This window comes from Tenrec ecaudatus, chromosome 11 (genome assembly GCF_050624435.1).
Source record: "Tenrec ecaudatus isolate mTenEca1 chromosome 11, mTenEca1.hap1, whole genome shotgun sequence".
Lineage (NCBI taxonomy): Eukaryota > Metazoa > Chordata > Mammalia > Afrosoricida > Tenrecidae > Tenrec > Tenrec ecaudatus.
The window spans coordinates 130074035-130095940 of record NC_134540.1 but is presented as its reverse complement, the minus strand read 5'-3'; the positions used below and the strand labels follow the sequence as shown (position 1 = coordinate 130095940).

General features: G+C 55.3%; 1 pseudogene; it reads left to right on the top strand.

The window, feature by feature from the left end:
* Nucleotides 1-21409, top strand: part of LOC142461059 (putative GTP-binding protein 6) — a 28316-nt pseudogene extending 6907 nt beyond the window's left edge.
* The last annotated feature ends 497 nt before the right edge of the window (nt 21410-21906 follow it).

The window sequence follows — 21906 nt, the reverse complement described above, 5'->3', positions numbered from 1 at the left end:
TCGCCAGCAAGAAGGACGCGCCACAACAGGATTCTTCCACAGGCGTTTTATTACGGGTTCGATTTGCAGATGCGGAAAAGACCCCCAAGCCCCAAACTACTGCTGCTTATATACGCTCTACGGGGACGTGCCATGCATTGATTGGTGCGTTCGCCAGAACCCTCGTTTGCATACTCCAGGTGGAGTTGTGACTACGTCATCTAAGCAGTGTGCATGCCTTAAGTGGTTGTTTACCACTTAATGGGCCACCGCCCTGACTGCCCGGCGCCATCTTGTAATGGCGGCGAGAGCTGCGGCTTCCCACACACCTTCTTGTTGATGAGCCAGAAGACCTCCGGGAGCCCTGGAGATGTGTCCACCGCTATTGGGTCCACAAGATTCTGCGCTGGCTGACCTGTGATCTTCCTGCATTCTGCATCATTACATGTGGCTACATGAGTCTGAAGAGCTAATTATTTACTAGTATTGGACTTACGGACTTGATCTGGGCTGGGATGTTTTATAGATGCATAATTGGTTCTTGATATAAAACTCTCTCACACTGTCACTGGACTTGTTTTTCTAGTCAACCTGGCCTCATGCAAATAGAGAAGTGAGTTTCAAGGGAACATAGTTATTCTGTGGGGCCCGAGTTCGAAGCGGGCCTAGGGCACTCATGAAAGGGAAAGCTGACTCCACACTATGCACCAGTGGTGGGAAGCTCTTCCTGAGCTGCCCTTAGATCTCCCATGTTGGGCCTCCCAGGCGTCCTGAAGGGAGAATGGGTTTCTGAGGCTTACTGATATTCCAAGTTCATTCCGACTCAGTGGCCCCTGTTACAGAGAACTGCCACACGGTGTGGCCTAGGATTCCAATCGGATGGCGAGACTTGGTCTCGCGTACTTTGGACATGCTGTGGGGAGAGACCAGCCCTTAGAGAAGGACATTCTGCTTGGTAAAGTGGAGGAGAAAGGAAAAGGAGGAAGGCCCTCAGGAGATGGGCAGACTGGCGGCTGCAGCCACGGGCTCAAACTTAATGCTGGTGAGGATGGTGCAGACATGCCTTGTTTTGTGCTTTTGTACATCAGGTTGCTCTGAGGCGAACCGGCTCGAGGATCTTGAGAACAGACTGCCTGTCTTTTCTCCCACCTTGGGTTCAAGCCGCTGTTGTTTTCCGTTTACAGCGCTTAACCACGGTGCCAATAGGGCTCTGGAAGGGACCAGGGTGGGGCCACAGCTCGTCTTGTGGTCAGGTGAACTCGAGTCCCTTCCCACTCACAGAGAGCCCACGTGACACTACAGAGTGTCTAAGGCTGGTGATCACCTGGTCTTGCTTCAGCGGGACTGTTAGCAGGCTTGAACAAATGACGGTCAGTCAGCGGGTGAGCACTTAACTGCTGCCCCGCCAGGAATCCTGAGATGTCCCCCAGTCGGGAACCCCAAGCTGGGCTCCTAGGGAAGACAGCATCGACAGAGCCGCCCCGTCTAGATCAGGGCCGCCTGGCTGGGCTTCAGCTTCAGAGAACACATGACTGGGTGCGGCCAATGGAGACTCGGCAGAAGCCCCGCCCCTAGGGGCGGCGGCAGAAGCGAATTATGACCCTCCGGGCTGCCCTCCACGGTGGGCTCTGGCTCTCTCGCGAGACTCACAGCGGCCCAGCCCCGCCCCGGGCTCCGGGCGGGGGGCCGCGGGGGCGGGGCCGAGGACGATTCCCCTGTGCGGCCTGCGGGAGCCCGGGGACAGGAGCCAGAAGACTTGGAAGGAGAGAAGGGGGACGAGGAAGAGGCAATGGCTGCCGGTCGACGCTCCGCGCGCGCGTGCCCGCTCCAACCGGACAGCCAGTGGGTCCCGTGGAAGCCCACGCGGAAGGAGGGGATGGGCGGGCCTAATGCTCAGGGCGGGGCCTCCGACGTTAGACTTCTTGGGGTTAGGAGGCGGGGAGGGGTTGCCTCCGAATGTCCTGGCTTTGGAGGGTCGGGTTTCTGGGCGTGGCAACAAGAGAGGGTGGGGCCCTTGGGGTTTTTAACCCCCACCCCGTATTTTCCACGGGCCTCAGCATAGTGGCCGGTGGTTGATTCGGTCTCTGGTGCACATGCTGGACTGCTGGTCGGTGGTGGAGAGCCTGGTGGTGCCCACGAAGCCGCCCTACAGCCGGCTGGTCTTTGGCCGAGGCAACTTGGAGCAGCTGACAGGAGCGCTATGGGGGTTGGCGGCGCAGACCCCTCTTCCCCAACCTGCCCGCCCATCCAACGCCCCGGTCCACCCCACAGATGGCAAGCCCTTCCAATATTGGCATAGGCTGCAGCCCGGTCCTTGCAGAAGCCCAGGGCTTTTAGCCCTGAACCTCAGGTGTGGAGGTGGGACCTGCTGCCATGCACCCGCTGCCCCTGGGCAGGCGCTCCCTCGGCACCTGTTGCCCCACTCGCCATGCTGGATACAGGGCCCCTGGTGTCATCAGACACTTGTATCCCTTGACCACCGTACCTGCGGCATAGCCCCCCAACCCAGACCCCGTCATACAGACTGCCAATAATCTGCCTGACCTGACAGGGCTGTGGGGGTCACACACCTTCAAGGAGACCCCAGACCCCCCCCCCTCTGCCCACTGCGTGGCTGTCCTGTGCACCCCGGAGGCACCCACTGTCCTCAGAATGACTTCTAGGGCAGGTGTGTGAGGGCACCAGACTCCTGTGACGTCCTCTTCCGTTAGAGGAGCTCCGCGGATCCCCAGAAGTCATGTCTATCTTCCTGAATGTGGAGAGGATGCCTCCTGACAAAAGGTACTCACGCACCCGGGCCGAGCACCTACAGCTACCAGGTGTGATCATTGACACAGGTGGGGTCAGAGCCTGCAGCAGGACGATCAAGTCGGGGACAAACAGAGGGATAGCCCCACTTTATCCATGGCCACCTGCCCAGGTATGGTCGGCCTGTGCGTCACCTACTCAGGTGTGTATACCTGCCCAGCCCAGATCAAGTCTGTAAGTCCAATACCTGCCTGTGAGTCACCTACTCAGGTGTGTATGGCTGCCCAGGTGTGCAGGTGCATTCTCTGCCTAGATTTGCATCGACTAGGTTTGCCGCCTGCTCAGTTGTGTATCATGTCCCAGGGTAGTTCCCTGCTCAGATGTGTACTTGGCCAGGTGTTCATGTCCTCAACCATGCCCCCCTGCACAGGTGTGCTGAGCACCCAGCTGCACATCTGCCCAGGTGGTTGCCACATGCTCAGGTTTGTTCGGTGCCTAACTGTGCCCTCAGATGCTCCCCTCTTAGCCCTTGCAGGAGGAGCTGGAGGCGGCCTGGGGCGTGCAGGTGTTTGACTGCTTCACCATTGTGTTGTATATCCTCAGCTGCTACGCTTGCCCCAGGGAGACCTGGCTGCAGCTGGCTCTGGCTGAGATCTCCCTGCTCAAGTAGACTCTGAAATCCTCCTGCTTAGGTAGACTGTGGGATTCCCCCTGCACAGGTAGACTGGGATTCCCCCTGCACAGTAGACTCTGGGATACCCCTGCTCAGGTAGACTCTTGTTAGAGGAAACCAGCTTCTGACAACCAACTCTTGTTAGAGGAAACCAGCTTCTGACAAACTAGCTTCTGACAACCAGCTTCTGAAACCAGCTTCTGACAACCAGCTCAGGTAGACTCTTGTTAGAGGAAACCAGCTTCTGACAACCAGTAGGCCCAGTTGTACGGTTATAACATAAAAAGATTACAGTAAAATCAAAGAGAATAGGACAGATAAGGGAGAGATTAAATGTAGGAGTAAGATACATTTTATGGTAGCATGCTCACCTCAGCCCCTCTTGGTGATCCATGTGGAAGTGGGAGAGAAGAGAGGCTGTCTTTACTATCTTGGGATATTTACAGTTAGCCAAAAGACATGCATATTCAATCATCACATACTGTCACAAGGTGGGTGGCATCAACAGTCCGGTCCCTGAGCTCACAGGTGAGGAAACCTCAGACCTGCATTGGGGGAAGGTGCGAGTGGGGCTGGTTGACAGGGCAGGAAGAGGTAGCAACAGGGTGTCTGCTCCTGTAGGGATCTAAAATCAACCCTGTGCTCACTTTAAGGCAGCATAGCTGGTCAGGGGAATCGCTGGGAACGATATTTAAAGCAGGATGGTGTACTTGCACTTAGCTCTGACTCACCAAGGTGGAGGCGTTCCTACCAGGGAAGGCTAGCTTTCCAGATTCCCTCTGTTAAAAGTTGGGGACTATAGTCCTCGCCATATGTCTCTCAGTGTTGGTTTCCCAAAGACTCTGAGATCCCCTGCTCAGGTGGATGCTGGCAGCCTTGGCACCTCCCACCCTGACACAGCACAGACAACAGAGGATCATAGACACTAGAGGACTGTGGCTGTGATGAGTCATGGACAGTGGGGCATTGGTGTATCATGGACAGCGGAAGACAGTGTTGGGCAGCGGTAAGCCCTAGGGTGGACTGCTGACCCTCATTGCTGAGCACCCTGTGGGTGCTGGTGGCAGATTCCTGGCCTGGTGCCCTCGTCTGTGGTGCACCTCAAGGAGGCTGCCAAGCAGAGGTCATCGCAGACAGTGTCATCATGGGGGACACGGGGGCAGCATGTGATTCTGCAGCCAACATGCAGCCAACATGCCCTCCTGTTTCTGCACCAGATCCGACCCGAAGTAGGACCCATCCCCCCTAGACTGACAGGGTGGGGGCTCTCACTATATCATGACCTTAGGTGTGTGTGCTCATGGCCTGCCCTTTGGGAGTCTGGGAGGGGGAACTTGCGAGACGCCTAGGAGGGTGGGTGTGCTGGTGACTTGGGGTTCCTGTGGCATGTTCACACCTCAGGGCTCGTGCGTCCAGAGGGACACAGCAAGGGGACAGAAATCCAAGGCTTGAGGTAATAACATTGTTTCCCAGATCTGGTGATCCGGAGTCTGAGGTCCATGTGTGGGCAGGGCTGGGCTCCCTCAGGAGGCTTCCAGGGGAGGGTCCTTCCTCGTGGTCTCTCCCAGCTCCTGGTGGCCCTGGACATTCCTGAACTTGTGTCCGCATCACTCCAACCTGTGCCTCCGTCTCTCTGTGGCCATCTCCCCTCTGTGTCCCACCTCCCCTGTTAGAAGGACACCACTCTTGTAGGATATGGGCACCCCTGCTCCAGGGTGAGCTCGGGACACTGTTGTGATGTGAACTTGGTGGCACAGAACATGCCCTGGATGGTTCCCCCACCCCCACCCTGGGATGACGTCGTCCATAGGTTCCATGCTCACGGCTCTCATGCAGGCCCAGGATCCCATTCTCCTCCCCACCCGGGATTACATCATGGACACAGGCGCAGATGCCATGCTCACACACCCCCCCTCTGCCGGGCGCTGCAGGGGAGAAGTTCCTGCAAGTGCAGCATCTGCTGAAGGACAGGAAGGCACGGATCAAGGAGGCGCTTCAGAACCTTGTCACCAAACGGAGACTGCTGCGCCAGCAGCTGCAGGACCGCGAGCTCCCCATGGTCACCTTCATGGGGTACACAAACTGTAGTGAGAAACTAGGGCATGAGGAGGGTTGCCCAGATGGCGGGGGTTGATGTGGGGGAATAAAGACTGAGGGGTCGACATGGGCACACAGACGGTAATGAGGTGATGTGGGCACACAGACTGATCTCAAGGTGATGTGAGCACACAGACTGATCTCGAGGTGACGTGGGCACACAGATTGTGGTGAGGAGGGCATGTGGACACAGTGGTGAGGAGAGGACATGGGCACATAGACTGTGATGAAGGGATTTGGGCACACAGAGTGGTGAGGGGATGTGGGCACAGAGACTGCGATGAGTGGATGTGGGCACAGAGACTGTAATGAGTGGACATGGGCACACAGACTGTGATGAGGACGTGATGTGGGCACAGAGATTGATGAGGTGATGTGGGCACACAGACCGATGAGGAGAGGATGTGGGCACAGAGTGTGATGAGGGGACATAGGCACACAAACTGATGAGGGGACGTGGGCACAGAGACTTGTGATGAGGGGATGTGGTTACACACTGATGAGGGGACATGGGCGCACAGAATGATCGGGGGCATCGGCATGGGTGCACAGACTGATGAGAGCATGTGGGCACACAGACTGATGAGGTGATGTGGGCACAGACTGAAGAGGGGACGTGGACACAGACTGTGATGAGGACATGGGCACACAGACAGTGATGAGGAGGAGAAGTGGGTACACAGCCTGGTTAGGAGTGACCTGTGGTCCACAGCGACTGTTGTCAGTGGTCAGGACGGGTCATCCCCACCGTGGTGCTTCCTCAGGCTTTGGTGGGTTAGTGCTAGGACCATCCGCTTCCTGAAGCGCCCGTGGGAACCATTCCCCGACAGGGCACCTCACAAGCAGTCCCTGTCCACCCGTTAGTCATGTGCCCCTGCTTCGGTGGGGCGTCCCGACTGAGATGGACTGGGAAGCAAGGCTGGCCACTACGTGCACACATCAACCCCTGACCATCCTGTGGGCCTCAGCCAGCTGATTGACCTGGCCCGGGACAGTGCAGGCTGGGGGCCTGTCGGTAGGGTGATGTCACCCTGGGCTGGGCCAGCCTCCCCCGTGACAGCAATTGCCACACCGGGTACGTGGGCTGCCTGTGGCACCAGGAGGCCTCCACGCCCATCAACTACCACGACAATCCTCAGTAGCCAGTGGGTACAGCGGGTCTCTGTGGATCCCTCACCACCATGTCAGTGATTCAAACCACCAGCTTCTCTGAAGGAGCTGTGCTGTCTGCTCCTGTGAAGACTGACAGTCTCGGGAACCCACAGGGAGGTTCTACCCTGACCCACAGGGTCATAGCCGTAACGGACTCGCTGGCCATGGGGGTTTTGTTTCTGTGTCCATTTCAGGACGGTCCCTGGTGGTGGTGTGAGGTCAGCGCAGGGCTGCCTACTACAGGGGCAGCCGTTCAAACCCACCAGCCTTTTCTCCGGAAGAAGATGAGGCTCTCTGCTTCTGTGAACAGTGACAGGTTTAGAAACCCTGTATAGGATCAGTCTGTGTGGGACTAGACCCATGGGCAGGGTTAGAGGTTAGCATGGGACCAGTCTAGGTCACAATGGCTCTGTTGACAGGGTTAGAATTCTGCCTGGAGTCAGTCTGGGCCACACTGGCTCTCTGGACAGGGTTAGAGGCCTGGATGGGGTCAATATGTGTCACACTGGCTTGGTGGACAGGGTTAGAGGCCTGCATGGGGCCAGTCTGGGTCACCGGCTCTGCGAACAGGGTTAGAGTCCTAGTTGTGGTCAATCTGGGTCACACTGGCTCTGTGGACAGGGTTAGAGGCCTGCATTGGGTCAGTTTGGGGCAAACTGGCTCTGGACAGGGTTAGAATCCTGCATGGGGTCATTCTGAGTCACACTGGCTCTGTGGACAGGGTTAGAGGCCTGCATGGGGTTAATCTGGATCACACTGTGGTTAATCTGGATCACACTGTCCCTGTGGACAGGGTTAGAGGCCTGCATCTGGTCAGTCTGGGTCACTCTGGCTCTGTGGACAGGGTTAGATCCCTGCATGGGATCAGTCTGGTTCTGACCCTGTGGACAGGGTTAGAGGCCTGCATGGGATCGCTCTAGATTGGATGGACCCCGTGAGCAGGTTGGTTACTGGTTCGCATATACCAAAGTGACTTCGACCTTGCTGGGGTGTTTCGGGAGCAAGTTCCAACTTCAAAAGCCAAACCCTTTTGTCGCCGCAGCACCAGTGCTGGCTCACAGCAGCCTGTACCCTCTAGGACAGGGCAGATTTGTGAGGACAAACCGAGGCACGAGGACAAACAGAAAAAGTTACGAGGCTGTCCCAGCTCTTTATTGGAAAAGCAGCTCCCGGACGAGGTTCCGTGGTCTAGCAGATAGCCCAGGGTAGTTGTGCACAGCGAGGAGAGTTGTGGGTTTTTCAAGGAGAGGCCGAGGAGGCTCCCTTTGGGCAGGCGTTGTGCCCACAGTTGCCGGGATTTTCCACTGCTGGCATGTTCTCCCTGAATCTCATTGTCCAGCCATTGCCGATGGGGAGGAGAGACGGTTACTCTTGGAGCCAGCTCCAAGAATGGTCTGCCAACTTCGCTTCCAGGGACATGCAGGGAGAAGGGTTGAGGCCCTGACAACTGCCCGTGTGGGGTGTCCCAGGCTCATCTTCAACAGCCCACCGCACCAGCGGAGATGGGGGCTAGCTTCTTGGGCTAAGCTCTGCACATGTGACCTCTGCCCTGTCGCTCCTTCTCCAGTGAACACCAGCCTGATCCAGGCCTTGACGGGAGACGCAGCCACACAGCCTTGGGACCAGCTGTTTGCCATCCTGGACACGACGGCCTACACGGGCTCCCTGCCCTCGCGCCTGACCATGCTGTACGTGGACACCATCGGCTTCCCTCCCAGCTACCCAATGAGCTTGACGCCACCTTCACTGCCACCCTGGTGGATGTGGCTTGTGAGCTGAGAACAGCCCCTTGGAGGCCGGCCGTGCAGTGAGTGAGGAGGCTCAGCCGGGATTCCCAGAGGAGTACCCAGGCACCATTTGGGGCAGAGACTGGGCACAAGGGGGCCCACCTGGACAGCAAAGATGGGTACCAGGTGGCCCACCTGGGGCAGAGAGGCCCGGCACCAGGGGGGCAAAGAGGGAAAGAACCTGGGAACCAGGGGGCCCACCTGGGACAGCGAACCTGGGCACCATGAAGCAGACTTGGGGTATACAGGCTGGGAACCAGGGGCCATTTTGGATCCTGAAACACCAAGAACCCTGTTCCCACCTGAGACAGAGAGGCTAGGTACTAGGGGAATCCACCTAGGACAGCTGGGCACCAAGAGGCCCACCTGGGGTCCAGAGAAGCTAGGCACCTAGTGTCCACCAGGGAGAGAGAGGCTGGGCACTCAGGGATTTACCTAGGAAAGAAGCCGGGCACCAGTGGGTCTACCTGGAAAAGAAAGGCCAATCACCAGGGAATCTACCTGGAAAGAGAGGTTGGACACCAGGGGGGCCCACCTGGAATCCAGGGAAGCCAGGCACCCAGTGTCCACCTGGGACAGAGGGGCTGGGCACTGTGGGGTTCGCCTTGGGCAGAGAACTTGGGCACCAGGGGGCCAATCTGGGGTAGAGTGTCCGGGTACCAGGGTGCCACTAGGGATCCTGAGACACCAAGCAACCTGTGTCAACCTGGTACAGAGAGGCTGGGCACTAGCAGGTTCGCCTAGGACACAGAGGCCGAGAGGCATGGCACCAGGCAGCCTACCTGGGGAAGAGAGGCCAGGCACCAAGGGGCCCAGCTGGGATCCAGAGAAGCCAGGCACCCAGTGTCCACCTGGGATAGAGGCTGGGCACCAGGACACCCACCTGGGGCAGAGAGACCGGCCACAATGGGGCCTACCTGGTTCATGCCACTGGGACACCTGGGGGCCGACTTGGAGCAGAAAGGCCTGGCACCAGGGTGCCCACTTGGCATCCAGAGAAACCAGGCACCCAGTGTCCACCTGGAAATGAGAGGCTGGGCACTACAGGATTTTCCTGGGGCAGAGAGACTGGGCACCAGTGGGCCCACCTGGGGCAGAGAGGCCGGGAACCAGGGGGCCCAACTGGGACAGAGAACCTGAGCACCAGGGAGCCCACCTGGGACAGAGAGGCCAGGCACCAGGCGGCCTACCTAGGGCAGAGAGGCAGGGCACCAGTGGGCCCATCGGGGGTAGAGAGGTTGGGCACCAGGGCGCCCCCTGGGATCCAGAGAAGCCAGGTACCCAGTGTCCACCTGGGACAGAGAGGCTGGGCACTAGGGGGTTCACCTAGGACAAAGTCCAGGCACCAGGGGCCCCAGCTGGGATTCAGACAAGCCAGCTAACCAGTGTCCAACCTGGACAGAGAGCCTGGGCACCAGGGAACCCACCTCAGGGAGAGGGCTGGACACTAGGAAGCTCACCTAGGAAAGAGGGGCTGGGCACCAGGAAGCTCACCTGGGACATATCACCGGGGCACCATGAGGCCCAACTGGGTAAAGAGACTGGGCACCAGGGGGCCCACCTGGGCTCCAGAGAAGCCAAGCACCCAGGAAGGGTCCAGTGTGGTAGCCCAGTTGGTGACCCATTGGCCACCCACTCGCTGAGAAGTCGGCAGTTTGAACCCACCAGCCGCCCGTGGGAGAAAGCAGACTGCTCCCCTGAAGAGCAACAAACTAGAAGACCCATAGGGGCAGCTTCACCCTGTCCGGCAGGGTAGCTGTGGGTGTGCATCCACTCGGTGGCAGTGATGACTTCTCTATCTGTCCCTCCATCCATCCCTCTCCTGAGCGTGCGATGGGAGAGGGCTTCATCTTCGGGGGTGCTGTACCTCCCCCTCCCCCATCCAAACACCCGGAAGCCCCACCCCCTCTCACGTACGTGCCCCATGACCTTTGACGTGGCCCCTCCCCATGTCCATGCTTGGAGGTCCCCCAGCCCATCTGCCACCTTCACTATTGCAGGACGTCAGGCTATAGCGCGCGTCAGCACTGAGGGTTTACCAAGTAAAGGTGTGGAGCCAGGGTGGGGGCCAGTGGCACCTGAACCCCGCTTTCCCCGAGCCTGCAGAGGGCAGGAGCCAGGGGTTGCTGCCAGCCCTGGGCCCACCTGCGGGAGGGGCGTGAGCAGTGGGCATAGGAGAGGCTGGGGCCAGGTGCATAGGGTGGGAAGTGAATGCACATGTGTGAGCAGGGTGCCGGAACGTGGTGGTGGTGAGGGTTAGGGTTAGGGAATGTGGGGGGTGAGCGGGTAAGTGTGAGCCCCACCCAGAACCTGCTTCCTGAGCGGGAGGAGCCCTGCAGGCGCAGAAACACCTGCTGCTGGACCCGGCACCCAGCACGGTGGAGCGAGCGGGCCCTGGTGCTGTTGTGCATGAACTGGACAAGAACAACTCAGATTCTGGTAAAGGAAAACAGTTTACGGGAAAGGGATAGGAAAGAAAGAGGAGATCTGCGCAGGGACCATTTCCCCGAGCAGAAAATGGCCCCATTTGCTTACAGACTTAGATTTTTATGGGGCGGGGTAAACACCGGGGCTTTTCAGCTGTGCAAGCAGGCAGGAACAGAAGCAGAACTTGCGGTTAGCTTGAATATTCTTGGGATTTTTCCGGGATCAGGGTGGGCCGCTCTGCTTCCGGAACCTTATCACAGCTGAAATCCCTGATAAATGATGGGCAGGGGAGGCTTCAGGGAATTTCCACAGTTTGGTTACAAAATGGAGGCTGCTACAGAATGGTTTCACTTAGGCTAACTATCACATTCCTCCCTGTTGTTACACCTGTGAATCTTCCAGGTGCAGTCACTCATACGACTTAGCACCAATAGTTTAACAGATTGGCATCGGTCCTGTACAAACTGCACCAATTTATCAGTTAGCGGTCTGCAGATTAAACTAATTAAAAGCAGAAGCAGTGGGACTGCTAGGCTGGAGATTAAGGTGGTGAGTCGAGACCACTTAAACATTTGTTGGAACCAACCTTCCTGGTTCCTTCTGCCTTCTCACTCACTCAATCTTTCTCTCACTAAGGTTAAACTATTTTTGATCATTCCTGAGTGGTTGGCATAGAAACAGCAAGTTTCCCCCAGAGCCATACAAAGGCCTCCTTGTTGGAGAAACAGGAGATCTAGTCCGCGTCTGTTCTGCGGTACTACTTCAGTTTGGGAATTGAGGGTGTTTTGTGATCACTGACAGATTTTTAAAATCCTGTAAATCATCTATTTGCTGACTTAAAATTTTATAATTTTCATTTTTTTTTTTTGTATTAAGGCCGCCGTCCCTACTGATGCTGACCCGGCAATGCCTAGTCCCTCAATATAGGGGCTCTTGACTCTGGAATAAGTATTAAAATGCTGCCACCGGCTTCCCCTGAATACAGAAACACTTGGGCTAAAATATGAACTAATATACAAAGTCCAGAATGGTTAGAGGTGAGTAAGGTTTTGGAGAACAAGCAGGGAGTGACTCCAGTAGACCAAGCAAACCACATTACTGGTGGGGCTACTAACAGAAAGAGTTCCTTGGAGCTGGGAATAACAGAAACACTGTCACAATACTGACTGTACCGTTGGGGTTTCCAGCTGGTTTGGTAGCAGTGTCCTTTCCCGTGTAAGTCTGACCTATCCCGGCTTCCTACCGCTTGCACACACTGCTGTTATTATTATAATCACAGTGTGATGTTGGCTACTGAGAAGGTATCGTTGGACTTAATGCCTACAAAATAGGGTGGTGCCGGGTTAAGATATAGCCAACATTTAACGGTGAAATTTGGGTTAGTAGCATTTATAAAAGCAAAAAATGTTTTTAGGGTTTTTACTTTTGGCAACACGGAGCAGTTTATTTTGGTTTGTTTAGGTTTTGGGTTGAATGCGGGAGACACCGTGGTGGTAAGGGTTTTAGGAGTATGAGACCGGGTTGTGGATTTGGGTTTAACAGGAGGGGGTTAATACTTTGTTAGGCCCAATGGCTTGGGCAGGTTTTCTAGGAACAAGTCGCTTTTGAACAGTGACTATGACACCAGGGTCTGGTTCACTGACAAACAATTTGACTCCCCAGGTTTTCCCAGTTAACTACTCTGGTTATTTTTAACTTGCCACTTAAGAGTGTTACATGCTCCTACTGAGCACAAGCAGGGTTTATTATTATTATTATTATTTTGCCAAAAATGAGAATAAGCATCCCTGTGGATGGGTTCCCAGCTTCCAACAACCATAGTTTTACATCCCCACTTAGGTTGCCACGCAGCTTCACCATCTGCTGGACAAGCGTATATGTTTATGTTAGATCTCTCTTGGGATAGATATACCTCGGTTCTTGGCTCCGCGCAAGAAAGAATTCACACTGAAGCCTGGTTTGTGATCCAAGTGAGTTTTAAGAGCATTAGAATTTCAGGTTTACACAGGCACCCACAGGGCTCCTCCCAAATGTGCAGCCTGCCTGGAAGCTGCTTGCAGAGTCATGCTGTTGACTCCAGGCTCCTGCCTTTTCAGTCATTCCACAAGAGGCCTGGTGGACGATTCCTGGTTGGCCCCATTGGCTGAATTGAATTAGGTGGGCCAATCCAGGTGCAATGCCCACCAATGGATACCTGGCAGGAAACCTGAACCTCTGAGCATGTAGTGTACCACTCCTTTGTTTCCATAGCTTGACCTTCTGGGCATGCATTTGTGGCTGTCGCAGTGCCCATGCTAGACTACTTAACATCCCCCCAAGAGATATGGACCCAAATCTTTGGGGGTACTGGGCAACCACATCTCTAGCTACTTCCTGCTGACAAAAGGGGCGAGGTGGGGTTTTGGGTCCATACCCTTCCTACTCTGTTAGAAAGGGTTGTCCATTCAGGGCCCAGGATGAATAAGGTCGAAGTGGTCCAGGACATGGTGGTTCTGGAGCTGCCACACTTGGTTCAGAGGACTTGCTAACCTGAGAACTTCTGGAAAAACAAACGGACAAACAGGTGAACGGTTTGAGACAAGGGTAAGATTGTGAGGTGGCAGTGCCCTAGAAGTTAGGTTAGTGTCGCAGGAAATCAATGGAAATCTTAGGACTAGCAGGCATGAGTGTTTGGGTCTGAGGTAGAATCCTCTGTGTAGCCATCATCTGTCCTGGGGTGGTGATGAAATACCATCCTAAGACCGTCCAGTGGCTCACAGGAGTATCCGTCTGCAGCCTCTGTCTCAGAGGAGTCAGATGGTGAGGGTTTCCAGGGTTTCACCTATGTATAGTGGATCCAAGCACTCTGCCCTGAAATTTTGTCAGCAGTGGGCATAGAGAGAATTATTGGCAAAGATCCCTTCCAGACTGGCTGGAGCTGGGAATTAGGGGACCCATCCTAGATCTCCTGGCTGGAACAAGGGTGGTAACTTCTCCTCCCTTTGGGTCTGAGTGAGCCCAAACTGATGGAATGCCTCCTGACACTGGGCTACTTGAGTGGCACATTGGTGTATTAAGGCTACCTCAGAGTCTATAGCTGGCTCTGTTGTGAGGAAAGGCCACCCGTATAAAATTTCATAGGGGTTCAAACATGTAGGTTGCCATGGGGCAATCCTAAGACGTGGCAGAGCTATGGTTAGTGCATCTTTCCAGCTCATCTGAGTTTCTTGTGTCAGCTTTCTTCGGGGTAACTTCGGGTGTTGGTTAATCCTTTCTACCTGCCCCAAAGACTGAGGCCTCCTGGCACAGTGGAGACGATAGTTTATTCCCTTGTGTTGGGAGACTGCGTGAGTGATTTGGGAGATGAAAGCAGGCCCGTCATCATTCTGCAGTGATTTGGGAAGCCCAGACTGAGGAATTATTTCCTGAAGTCGTTTTTTAGCCACTTCGTTAGCCTTCTCAGTGCAGGTGGGATACGCTTCAATCCACCCAGTAAAGGTGTCTATAAACACCAGAAGATACTTAAATCCCTGGACAGCAGGAACCTGGGTAAAATCTATCTGCCAGGCTTCCCCAGGATAGGATCCCTTGCGGTGGACAGGTTGGACAAGGTTGCTTCTGAGCGCCCCTTGGGGGCTGTTGGTCTGACAGGTGAGACCGTGGGAAGTTACTGACCTGATGGTTGAGGTTATGTTGGCCTCACAGAACTGCTGAGTGAGTAGGGTCAAGGAGGGTTTATGGCTACGGTGAGTGGTGTCGTGGAAGGCTTTCATTACTTTCAACTGGAACCTTTGTGGCAAGAGGAGCTTGTTGTCTTTCTCCCAGCATCCACCAGGTCGAAGGCAGAATTCCTGCGTCTTCGCTTTTCCACTTCTTTTGGTGTGTAGCCTGAAAGAGGGAGCTGGTTTGGGGGAATTAGGGCATTTATGGAGGCAGAGGGGCAAGTGTCCAAGGCTGCTTGTCTGGCCGCCTTATCAGCATGGGGTCAGTATGGGGCACTCTCACTGCATGGACAGGGATAGAATCCTGCATGGAGTCAGTCTGAGTCACACTGGCTCAGTGGACAGGGTAAGACGCCTGCATGGGTTCAGTCTGGGTCATTCTGGCTCTGTGGACAGGGATAGAATCCTGCATGGAGTCAGTTGGGTCACACTGGCTCTGTGGACAGGTTTAGAATACTACATGGGGTCAGTTTGGGTCACACTGGATCTGTGAACAGGCATAGAGGACTGCATGGGGTCAGTCTAGGTCTGACAGACCCTGTGGACAGGGTTAGAATCCTGAATGTGGTCAACCTGGGTTACTCTGGCTCTGTGGACAGGGTTAAAATTCTGCATGGGGTCAGTCTGGGTCACACTAGCTCCGTGGACAGGTTAGAGGCCTGCATGGTGACAGTCTGTGTCACACTGGCTCTATGGACAGGGTTAGAGGTCTGTATCTGGTCAATCTGGGGCACACAGGCTCTGTAGACAGGGTTAGAATCCTGCATGGAGTCAGTTGGGTCACAATGGCTATGTGGACAGAGTTAGAATCCTGCATGTGGTCAGTCTGCATCACACTGGACTGTGGCCAGGTTTAGAATACTGCATGGGGTCAGGCTGGGTCACAATGGCTCCGTGGACAGGGTTAGAATCCTGCATGGAGTCAGTCTGGGATACACCGGCTCAGTGGACAGGGTTATAATAGTGCATGGGGTCAGTCTGGGTCACACTGGCTCTGTGGACAGCTTTAGAACCCCGAATGGGTTCTGTCTGGGTCACTATGCCTCTGTGGACAGGGTTAGAACACTGCATGGGGTCAGTATGGGGCACTCTGGCTCCATGGACAGGGTTAGAATCCTGCATGGAGTCAGTCTGTGTCACACCGGCTATGTGGACAGGGTTAGAACCGTGCTTGGCGGGTAACTCTGGGTTATACTGGCTCTGTGGACAGCGTTAGAACCCTGCATGGATTCAGTCTGGGTCACACTGGCTCCGTGGACCGGTTAGAGGCCTGCATGGGGTCAGTCTGTGTCACATTGACTCGGTGGACAGGATTAGAGGCCTGTATCTGGTCAGTCTGGGGCACACACTCTGTGGACCGGGTTAGAGGCCTGCATGGGGTCAGTCTGTGTCTGACAGACCCTGTGGACAGGGATAGAATCCTGCATGGGGAAAGTCTGGGTTACTCTGGCTCTGTCCACAGGGTTAGAATCCTGCATGGGGTCAGTCTGGATCACACTGGATCATGGACAGGGTTAGAATACTGCATGGGGTCAGTCTGGGTCACACTGGATCTGTGGATCAGGCTAGAACCCTGCATGTGGTCAGTCTGGATCACAATGGCTCCGTGGACAGGGTTAGAATTCTGCATGGTGTCATTCTGGGTACACTGGCTCAGTGGACAGGGTTAGAGATCTTCATGTGGTCAGTCTGGCTCACACTGGCTCTGTGGACAGGGTTAGAATCCTGAATGGGGTCATTCTGTGTCACACTGGATCTGTGGACAGGGTTAGAACCCTGCATGGGGTCAGTCTGTGTCACTCTGGCTCTGTGGACAGGGTTAGAACACTGCATGGGGTCTGTATGGGGCACTCTGGCACCATGGACAGGGTTAGAATCCTGTATGGAGTCGTCTGAGTCACACTGGCTCTGTGGACAGGGTAAGAGGCCTGCATAGGGTCAGTCTGTGTCACACTGGCTATGTGGATAAACTTAGAACTGTGCATGGGGGTAAGCCTGGGTCACAGTGGCTCTGTGGGCCGGGTTAGAAGCATGCATGGGGGGTAAGTCTGGATCACTCTGGCTCTGTGGACAGGGTTTGAATCATTCATGGGGTGAGTCGCGGTCAGTGTGGCTCCATAGGAATGTTTAGAGGCCTGCATGGGGTCAGTCTGGTTAACACCAGCTCTGTGGACAGCGTTAGAACCCGACATGGGTTCAGTCTGGGTTACACTGGCTCCGTGGACAGGGTTGGAGGCCTGCATGGCGTAAGTCTGTGTCACACAGGCTCTGTGGACAGGGTTAGAGGCCTTCATGGGGTCAGTCTGGGTCACACTGGCTCTGTGGACAGGGTTAGAGGCCTGCATCTGGTCAGTCTGGGTCACACTGGCTCTGTGGACAGGGATAGAGGCCTGCATGGTGTCAGTCTGGGTCTGACAGACCCTGTTGACAGGGTTAGAATCCTGCATGGGGTAAATCTGGGTTATTCTGGCTCCGTGGACAGGGTTAGAACACTGCATTGGGTCACACTGGATCGTGGACAGGGTTAGAATCCTGCATGGGGGTCAATCTCGGTCACTCTGGCACTGTGGACAGGGTTAGAAACATGCATGGGGGGTGGTCAGTCTGGGTCACACTGTCTCTGTGGATAGGATTAAAGACCGGCAATGGGTCAATCTGGGTTACTCTGCCTCCATGGACAAGGTTAGAGACCTGCATAGGTTCAGTCTGGGTCACATTGGATCCATGGACAGGGTTAGAGGCCTGCATCGGGTCAGTCTGGGTCACCTGGCTCTGTGGACAGGGTTAGAATCCTGCATGGTGTCAGTCTGGGTCACTCTCGCTCTGTGGACAGGGTTAGAACACTGCATGGGTCAGTATGGGGCACTCTGGCTCCATTACAGGGTTATAACCATGCATGGGGAGTCAGTCTGAGTCACACTGGCTCTGTGGACAGGGTAAGAGTCCTGCATGGAGTCAGTTTGGGTCACTCTGGCTCTGTGGACAGGATAAGAGGCCTGTATGGGGTCAGTCTGGGTCATACTGGCTCTGTGGACTGGGTTAGAGGCCTGCGTGGGGACAGTCTGGGTCACTCTGGCTCTGTGGACAGGGTTAGAGTCCTGCATAGGTTCCGTCTGGGTCACCCTGGCTCCATGGACAGGGTTAGAGGCCTGCATAGGGTCATTCTGGGTCACCCTGGATCTGTGCATACGTTTAGAATCCTGCATGGGGTCAGTCTGGGTCACTCTGGCTCCTTGGACAGGGTTAGAATCCTGCATGGGGTCAGTCTGGGTCACTCTGGCTCCATGGACAGGGTTAGAGGCCTGCATGGGGTCAGTCTGGGTTACACTGGCTGTGGACAGGATTTGAGGCCTGCATGGATCAGTCTGGGTCACACTGGATCTGTGGACAGGGATAGAGCCCTGCATGGGATCAGTCTGGGTCTTACAGGCTCTGTGGACAGGGTTAGAATCCTGCATGGGGTCAGTCTGCATCACACTGGCTCTGTGGACAGGTTTAGAATACTGCATGGGGACAGTCTGCGCCACAATGACTTCGTGGACAGGGTGAGAATCCTGCATGGAGTCTGTCTGAGGCACACTGGCTCAGTGGACAGGGTTAGAATAGTGCATGGGGCCAGTCTGGGTCACACTGGCTCTGTTGAAAAGATTAGAGGCCTTCATGGGGTTAATCTGGGTCACACTGGCTCAGTGGACAGGGTTAGAATCCTGCATGGGGTCATTCTGTGTCACACTGGATCTGTGGACAGGGTTAGAACCCTGCATGGGGTCAGTCTGGGTCATACTGGATCTGTGGACCAGGTTAGAACCCTGCACGGATTCAGTTGGTTCACTCTGGCTCTGTGGACAGGGTTAGAACACTGCATGGGGTCAGTATGGGGCACTCTGGCTCCATGGTCAGGGTTATAATCCTGCATGGTGTCAGTCTGAGTCACACGGTCTCTGTGGATAGGGTAAGAGGCCTTCATTGGGTCAGTCTGGGTCACTCTGACTCTGTGGACATGGTTAGAATCTTTCATTGGGGGTCAGTCTGGGTCACACTGGCTCTGTGTGCAGGGTTAGAACCATGCATAGGGGGCGAGTCTGGATCACTCTGGCTCTGTGGACAGGGTTTGATCCCTGCATGGGATGATTCTCTGTCACAGTGGCTCCTTGGGCAGGTTTAGAGGCCTGCATGGGGTCAATCTGGTCACACCGGCTCTGTGGACAGGGATTGACTCCTGCATGGGGTCAGTCTGGGTCACATTGGCTCTGTGGACAGCGTTAGAACCCGGCATGGGTTCAGTCTGGGTCACACTGGCTCCATGAACAGGGTTAGAGGCCTGTATGTGGTCAATCTGTGTCATACTGGCTCTGTGGACAGTCTTAGAATCCTGCATGGGGTCAGTCTGGTTTGTCTGGCTCCATGGACAGTGTTAGAATCCTGCATGGGATCAGTCTGGGTCACACTGGCTCTGTGAACAGGGTTAGAATCCTGCATGGGGTCAGTCGGGATCACACTGGCTCTGTGGAAAGTCTTAAAATCCTGCATGGGGTCAGTCTGGGTCACACAGGATCGTGGACAGTGTTAGAATCCTGCATGGGTTCAGTCTGAGTCACACTCGCTCTGTACAGGGTAAGAGGCCTTCATGGCGTTAGCCTCGGTCACACTGGCTCTTTGGACAGTGTTAGAATCCTGCATGGGTCGGTCTGGTTTACATTGGATCTGTGGACAGGTTTAGAATACTGCATGGGGTCAGTCTGCGTCACAATGGCTCTGTGGACAGTGTTAGAATCCTTCATGGGGTCATTCTGTGTCACACTGGATCTGTGGACAGGGTTAGAAACCTGCATGGAGTCAGTCTGGGTCACACTGGCTCTGTTAACAGGGTTAGAATCATGCATGGGGTCAGTCTGGGTCACTCTCGCTCTGTGGAAAGGGTTAGAACACTGCATGGGTCAGTATGGGGCACTCTGGTTCCATTACAGAGTTAGAACCGTGCATAGGGAGTCGTTCTGAGTCACACTGGCTCTGTGGACAGGGTAAGAGTCATGCATGGAGTCAGTTTGGGTCATTCTGGCTCTGTGGACAGGATAAGAGGCCTGTATGGGGTCAGTCTGGGTCACACTGGCTCTGTGGACAGGGTTAGAGGCCTGCATCTGGTCAGTCTTGGTCACACTGGCTCTGTGGACAGGGTTAGAGGCCTGCATCTGGTCAGTCTGTGTCACACTGGCTCTGTGGACACCGTTAGAATCCTGAGCAGAGCCACCCTACTCTAGAGTGGGTTCCTGAGGTTGTCAGTCTTTACAGCAGACAGCACAGCTGGTGGTTTTGAACTGCTGACCTCAAGGTAAGCAGCCAGTAGTGAGCACTACTCCACCAGGCAGCCATGGCAGCGGGGTGCCTGCTCCAGCTCCCAACAGTGCTCCCATGTGCATCAGTGCAGAACTGCATGCAACAGGGTTTCCATCGACTCAGTGTCTGAAGCAGTCAGCCAGCCTTTTTCCTTTCAATGTACACATGTGTGCACATGAACATCCAGCCCTCTGACCTGTTAGTACCATCAGGGGTCACCAAACAGTTCTTGGATGAGGGAGTGAGGTTACTGCTCAGAGGTTCGGAGGGGTTGGGGACAGAGAACTCAGAGGGCCATTAATGACCTTTAATGTGTGATTTGCACTGGTTCTGATGACTCCCGCCTGCATGATGGGGGTCCCTCAGAGTGAGTCCACCTCTGAAGACAGGTGGTCACTGTCTGGCCCTGGCACAGTGGGCAGTGTCAGCAGGCAGCCTCCAGCTTCCCCCTCCCACCTCTTCCCCCAAGAGATGCCCACTCTGTGACAGCTGTGGGCCTGTGGCGGCCAGGTGGTGATGTCCTACGATGACCCAGACTCAGTGAGCAGACACCCAGAGCTGTGACCAGCCAGAGCAGGGAATTCATCCGACACCTAGATACCATTAAGAGTGGCAGCCGCCCAGGTAGTTCCGTGGGTGGGTGGGTGCGTGCGTGCGTGCGTGCATGCACAAGTGGGCCAGGGAAAGAAAGAACACTGAGCATGTGGGGACAAGATAAAGGTGGTGATGTTGCTGGGTGGTGAATGTATGAAATCCAACGGAACTATTTGCTATAAGGGAGAACTTCATGTCATGCGCACAGTGGGTTACACCTTGGGCTGCTCACCCAAAGGTCTCCCCGAGGAAAAAGACCAGGCTGTCTGCTCCCATAAAGACTGACAACCTAGGGAACCCACATGGGTAGTTTTGCTGTCCTGCAGGGTCACTGAGTCAACATCTGTCAGTGGGTTTATATATCATCTATGTATCTACCTATCCATTAGCTCCTTGGGAGCCAGACCCTCTGCTCCTGTAAAGACTGACAGCCTGGGAAACCCACAGGGAAGCTCTGCCCTGTCCTGCAAGCTCACTGTCAGTCGGCATCCATTCAATGCCGAGGGATTTTGCTCTGATCTTCTGGAGCAGAGGACCAGCTCATTCTCCCACAGATGCTGAGGGTGGGTTTGAACCTCTGACCTTCTGGCTGGAGCTTAGTCATCTCGCCACAGATCCTGCTCACAAAACCCAAGTCTGTTCCAGCTGAGCCTGTGAGGATCGTGCAGCCTATGTTCAAAACTGCCTCCTCCCGCACCCCACACCCCTAAGATGTGGACTGGGATGGGGGGTGTGGAAGCAGGGATGGAGGTGTGGGATGTGAGCCGTCTGCCCCCACCCGCACCCTCTGCACTGTTCCAGATAGGCTGTGTGGGGCTGGCACCAGCCTGATGGAGAACCTGGGCTATGTGTTGGTGTTTCCCTCCCAGTCCCTGGAGACCATGACGTTGCCCGACCTGCCCTGCCTGGGCTTCTGAGTCCTTGAGCAGTGCCCAGGGCCCGGTACCCACTGCACCCACATCACTGCGGGTGACTTCATTGGGGCCAACAGTGTTGTCAGCGCCGTCACACAGTTCAACGACAAGCTCCTGGCCTGCTGACGTCCAGGGTGGGCTGACACCTGGCCACCGGGCCCTTCTGTGCACATGCACAGCTCACAGTCCCACGAATAGGACTACTGTCCTTGGGACCACATGCCTGTGAGGATAGGCGGATGCTTGCTGTTGGGGTCCACACGGGCCTGGATCAGCTTCCTCTGGCCTCCCTGGCATGCCCCCCCAGCCATGGCCATTTGCCCTGAGGACCCCACTTTCCCTCACAGATGGTTCCGTGTGTGAACGGTCAGTAAATTAGGCACATCTTTGGGGAGATGGTCCACACGTGTGGGGTTGGGTCCCCTGGGGTCCATGGGTATGGTGCTTGGTCTACCCCGGCTGCCTCTGTCTAGGGGGCCTGCAGGGCACCACAGAGCGTG